This window comes from Corythoichthys intestinalis, chromosome 2 (assembly GCF_030265065.1).
Source record: "Corythoichthys intestinalis isolate RoL2023-P3 chromosome 2, ASM3026506v1, whole genome shotgun sequence".
Lineage (NCBI taxonomy): Eukaryota > Metazoa > Chordata > Actinopteri > Syngnathiformes > Syngnathidae > Corythoichthys > Corythoichthys intestinalis.
In genome coordinates, this window is record NC_080396.1 from 23,974,622 (window position 1) to 23,980,621 (window position 6,000).

At 40.2% G+C, this 6,000-nt stretch overlaps 1 protein-coding gene across 4 annotated transcripts in view; it reads right to left on the reverse strand.

Moving 5' to 3' along the window:
* Positions 1-5,666, reverse strand: part of tmem198b (transmembrane protein 198b) — a 28,999-nt gene extending 23,333 nt beyond the window's left edge. Inside the window, exon 1 of one of the 4 annotated variants that reach the window (XM_057859294.1) lies at positions 5,301-5,666. The gene's annotated coding sequence lies outside the window, so the exon portion shown is untranslated. The other 3 variants (XM_057859289.1, XM_057859312.1, XM_057859304.1) reach the window with 3 other exon arrangements.
* Positions 5,667-6,000: the final 334 nt, after the last annotated feature.

Genomic DNA, 6,000 nt, shown 5'->3' on the forward strand with positions numbered 1-6,000 from the left:
TGGCGTCCTTCGGAATGTTGCTGTGGGACTTCCTGATGTGCAGAAAGCACTAGAGCACTTGCTGGAGTTCCTGGCGGTCCCTCTTCAACGATTTTGGTGCGAACTTCTCCAAGGATGTGACTTCAGAAGCGAGGAAGAACAAGGCCTTGGAGTGGTGGGCCGGCAGGAAAAGGAGCAGAGTCAAGGAGGGCAGAAAGGAAATGGCAAGGAACAGGGACTTGTACAAGTCGAGGTGACCAGAAAATGCAAGGCATAGAAAAAGGCTATGTGATTGTTGAAAGACGAGGCTCACATCCTGGTAACACCACATCGATTATTTGCACTGCCTGGATTATAGGACTACCTCATACGCAGTTTATATTTATGTTTATTTAGATTTCATACTTGCACGTCACTTTTGAGATTTTAACTTATCCTGCACTGTAAAAGGATGCTTCACAATTTCATTGTATAACTGTATCATGATAATAAAGGGCTATTCTATTCTATAATAAGTTGTGATTGTATATAGAATTTATTAATAATCTATTTACATATTTTTTTTAATTGATTCTGCATGTTTTCCTCAAGCATTACATTTCTGATGTTAAATTGAGTGATTTATTAGCTGTTGAAAACTTGCAGTAAATGAAAACAAAAAAATTAAGTTGCTATTTTGGTCAAAAAATTATTTGATATGTTAAATATTGCTATTGATCCTGAAAATATAGGTAATTATTTCTGCACTTGGTGATTTTTGTGCATCTAGCGTAAAATCTGAGAATTTTATAGCCATTTTAGGTTTTGTAATGCTAATATAAAAAATAATTAATCAGGATTTTATGAGGGAACGACTTTGAATTTTTTGATGCCGCTGCTCATGGAGACCCATATATGGCTATGGTAGGTGCCTGTTTTGGTTTTAGGTTGGTAGCAGCTTTGGTTTTGAAAATATTTGAATTTGAAGTTTTTGAAAATAGGCCTCCTATAGATTACCAGTTTCCCGTGTCCTGTCAAGTATTAGGAAGTCTATGATTCAGTTTAACCTGTACTTATTAAACCGCTCAGAGTGAGGCCTCAAATTCTCTCGTACGTTGTTCTTGTTCTTCTTATTCTTTTTGGAGAGGACACTAACTAAAATTGCTATTCCCCCATTATACATGGACGACTGAGAATGAAATCTCATCGCATCCTCCGAGCTCTCAGGGCTGATTAATCACTAGCCTTGCAAGCAAGACGGTACTTCCCGTTTCATTGATTCATCATACCAAGGGAGTAGGTTTGGTCTCAACATTGGTCGGGACGATATAACAGCATAACCTGCATGTACACTTGTTAAAGGGGACGGGACATTAATAAGATCAAACACATTATTGAACGGGGGTCAGAACTACATCTGTCACGAGTATGAACCTAATTAATCGATAGGCTAAATGATCAATGCAAAATAAATCTGTATTGACTTATACTAACTCTCACGTGTATTGTTCAGGTGATACACCGTTTGAGTCAAACTTTTGTTTTCAACAAGTACTAAAGAATCATTTTGAAAACTTCCAGAATAAATGTCTGGATTTTATTAGCACATTTAAATGGCAAAATTTGAACATTATTTCAATTATATTTACATACCGTATTTTTCGGACTATAAGTCGCACCTCCGTATAAGTCGCACCAGCCCAAAAATGCACAATGAAGAGGCAAAAAAAAAAAACATATACAGTGCCTTGCAAAAGTATTCGGCCCCCTTGAACCTTGCAACCTTTCGCCACATTTCAGGCTTCAAACATAAGGATATAAAATTTTAATTTTTTGTCAAGAATCAACAACAAGTGGGACACAATCGTGAAGTGGAACAAAATTTATTGGATAATTTAAACTTTTTTAACAAATAAAAAACTGAAAAGTGGGGCGTGCAATATTATTCGGCCCCCTTGCGTTAATACTTTGTAGCGCCACCTTTTGCTCCAATTACAGCTGCAAGTCGCTTGGGGTATGTTTCTACCAGTTTTGCACATCGAGAGACTGACATTCTTGCCCATTCTTCCTTGCAAAACAGCTCGAGCTCAGTGAGGTTGGATGGAGAGTGTTTGTGAACAGCAGTCTTCAGCTCTTTCCACAGATTCTCGATTGGATTCGGGTCTGGACTTTGACTTGGCCATTCTAACACCTGGATACGTTTATTTTTGAACCATTCCATTGTAGATTTGGCTTTATGTTTTGGATCATTGTCCTGTTGGAAGATAAATCTCCGTCCCAGTCTCAGGTCTTGTGCAGATACCAACAGGTTTTCTTCCAGAATGTTCCTGTATTTGGCTGCACCCATCCTCCCGTCAATTTTAACCATCTTCCCTGTCCCTGCTGAAGAAAAGCAGGCCCAAACCATGATGCTGCCACCACCATGTTTGACAGTGGGGATGGTGTGTTCAGGGTGATGAGCTGTGTTGCTTTTACGCCAAACATATCGTTTTGCATTGTGGCCAAAAAGTTCAATTTTGGTTTCATTTGACCAGAGCACCTTCTTCCACATGTTTGGTGTGTCTCCCAGGTGGCTTGTGGCAAACTTTAAACGAGACTTTTTATGGATATCTTTGAGAAATGGCTTTCTTCTTGCCACTTTTCCATAAAGGCCAGATTTGTGCAGTGTACGACTGATTGTTGTCCTATGGACAGACTCTCCCACCTCAGCTGGAGATCTCTGCAGTTCATCCAGAGTGATCAAGGGCCTCTTGGCTGCATTTCTGATCAGTTTTCTCCTTGTTTGAGAAGAAAGTTTGGAAGGACGGCCGGGTCTTGGTAGATTTGCAGTAGTCTGATGCTCCTTCAATTTCAATATGATGGCTTGCACAGTGCTCCTTGAGATGTTTAAAGCTTGGGAAATCTTTTTGTATCCAAATCCGGCTTTAAACTTCTTCACAACAGTATCTCGGCCCTGCCTGGTGTGTTCCTTGGTTTTCATAATGCTCTCTGCACTTTAAACAGAACCCTGAGACTATCACAGAGCAGGTGCATTTATACGGAGACTTGATTACACACAGGTGGATTCTATTTATCATCATCGGTCATTTAGGACAACATTGGATCATTCAGAGATCCTCACTGAACTTCTGCAGTGAATTTGTTGCACTGAAAGGGGCCGAATAATATTGCACGCCCCACTTTTCAGTTTTTTATTTGTTAAAAAAGTTTAAATTATCCAATAAATGTTGTTCCACTTCACGATTGTGTCCCACTTGTTGTTGATTCTTGACAAAAAAATTCAATTTCATATCTTTATGTTTGAAGCCTGAAATGTGGCGAAAGGTTGCAAGATTCAAGGGGGCCGAATACTTTTGCAAGGCACTGTAAGTCGCACCGGAGTATAAGTTGCATTTTTGGGGGAAACTTACTTGATAAAAACCAACACATAGAACAGGTATGTCACCTTGAAAGGCAATTTAAAATAAAAATACAATAGAGAACAACATGCTGAATAAGTGTACAGTATGATAATGTTAAATGATGTATGAACAATGAAATGCGAACATGGCCGGTATGTTAACGTAACATAGCTATTAAGAGTTATTCAGATCACTAGAGCATAAAGAACATGCTAACACGTTTATCAAACCATCAGTATGACTCCAAAACACCAAAATAACATGTGAAATAATATAATAATGTGTCATTAATTTCACACATAAGTCGCTCCAGAGTATAAGTCGCACCCCCAGCCAAACTATGAAAAAAATTGCGACTTATAGTCCGAAAAATATAGTACATAATAAATACAAACTGGTTAATAATCTCTTACCTAACCAGGAATGCAAAAAAATAAACTTGTCTTAAGAGCACTCAACAATGTCTTTCTAAATGAATAAATGAAATGTACCGGTAACTGAAAAAACTTCTTAGTCAGGGTATAACCAAAATAAATAAAAATGGAGCCTTCTGTCAGGTAAAACACTATTGCTTTCGTCCACAAGCACAGCCAAACTGAGCAAAAAAAACCTTTTACCTCCATTATGATTAATTTATGATTATTGGGAAAAAATGTCACGTGATCACGTGATCGGAAATTGGGCCGATCGGGCCATTTTTCAGAGGATCGGATCGGGTGAAAAGGATTGGATTTTTAATTTTGAAATTTCTTTTAATTTTTTTAAATTTCTTAGGGTCTAAACAATGTAATCCAGAGTTACTATGCCATTGCCAAAAGAAACAAAAATATGTTTTATACTCCACAACACTCCTGGAAAAAGCAGGAGAGGTAGTACTGTAAACAGTACAGTACTGTAACATGTTTGGAACTTTTTTTCAAACAAAACAACAAAAAAATTTCAATGTGGGATCGGGACTTGGTATCGGCAGCTTCTCAAAATTAGGTGACTTGGACTCGTGTGCAAAAATATGCGACACCCTTAATTTCTAAATAAATAATGTGGAAAATAAATAAATACATTTTAAATAAATGCAAGTCATCAGCCAAAAAAAAGTGCGTTAGAGGGGGAAAAAATGGAAAAAGAATGAAAAAGGGTTAATGTAAGTCTGAACATGATGAAAATAATTCACTTAATAATGATAGGGTCAATTCTATCCTTACAACATGTGGGAAGACAATCTACATTTCGTATATAACTGAACTCATTATTTTATGCAAATAGGGTTGCTTAAAAGTTGGTGGGTGCACCTGAATGTAAGGCGCATTTCTGCGTCAATTTACTGCAGTTGTCATTTATGTTTTAACATGGTTTTATTGCTTAATTTATGAATATTTAATCTTTTTTATTGTTTTATTTATGAATTTGATGAATTTTGGGGAACTTACTGGCGTATTATGATGCAGTTATGTTTCGACAAGGTAGATAGCCTATTGAATAAATGCCGGAAGGGCAATTTTTAGGCCACAGGTGTTTTGGTTCTTAGTTCAATGAGGTTCCAGTTATGTTGACACTGCCACTTGCTTATTACTTTAAATAAATAAATGCATACAGTAGTTTATCTTTTTTGTCTGTATCCGTACATTTACAGTAAATTTTGCTGCTGCTGGTTTGTTGTTTGCTTGCTAATATCGACCTGGTCGTCCAGTCTGTAAATATGATTGTTTGCGCTGCCTTCAATGACTGCTGGGAACCCTGAGTGTTAAAAAGCCCCCGTATTCGTGCCTCACGTTGCACCTCGCTTGCACTCTCGACAATCCCCATCGACCGCGATGCGGCCATCCGGGTGACTCGGATCGACCTCCGACCGAGAGCGACCTCGATTCATTCTTTCTCACGAATGGCCGCGCAGCATCCGTCATTTGACAGCAGGTGGTGCGACAGACAAACAGGACTACTCACCATCATCAGCTCCAACGTTGCGACGGTCCATCCCTGCGGCGTCCCCGCGACTGCAGAGAGGGGCACCGCAGCACCGAAGCCCGGCCATGCCATCAACAGCCACCCCGGGGAAGGGTGTGTTCCGTCTGTCGGTCTGCGTAAGGCGAGCCGGTGGATCCGGACGCGACTAGTCCAGCATGATGTGGGCCGCTTCAAACATAGAAAACGACAGAGAGCTGACCCGCGTGACGGTGGGTGGTCGGCTGCTGAATCTGGAGCGGGCCCCGAGCCCGGGTGGACGGACAGACGCAGGATGTCGTGCTTGCCGTGAAGGTGGCAGCAGGCAACCGCTCGTGCCCGCGCATCTCCTGTTACACTGTTGCGCGCGTGTGTTGGTTACTAGCGCCCACTACAGGCCGAGAGTCGAAAAACAGCCTTAAGGGACACAAGAAAACACGCTCTACAAGCCGCGCTTTAACTCGCTGGCTGAAATTGACGGCGATAGACGTCCAAATTCAAGGGTGTAGGTTTGGTCTCAACATTGGTAGGGACGATATAGGAGCATAACTTGCATGTACACTTTTTGCTGGGGACGGGAGATTTATAAGACCAAACAGACAGTGTCAAAGGGGATCACGGCTACAATTCTCACCAATATGAACCTAATTAATTGATAGGCTAACTGATCAATGGAAAATAAATCTGTACTGATCTATACTAA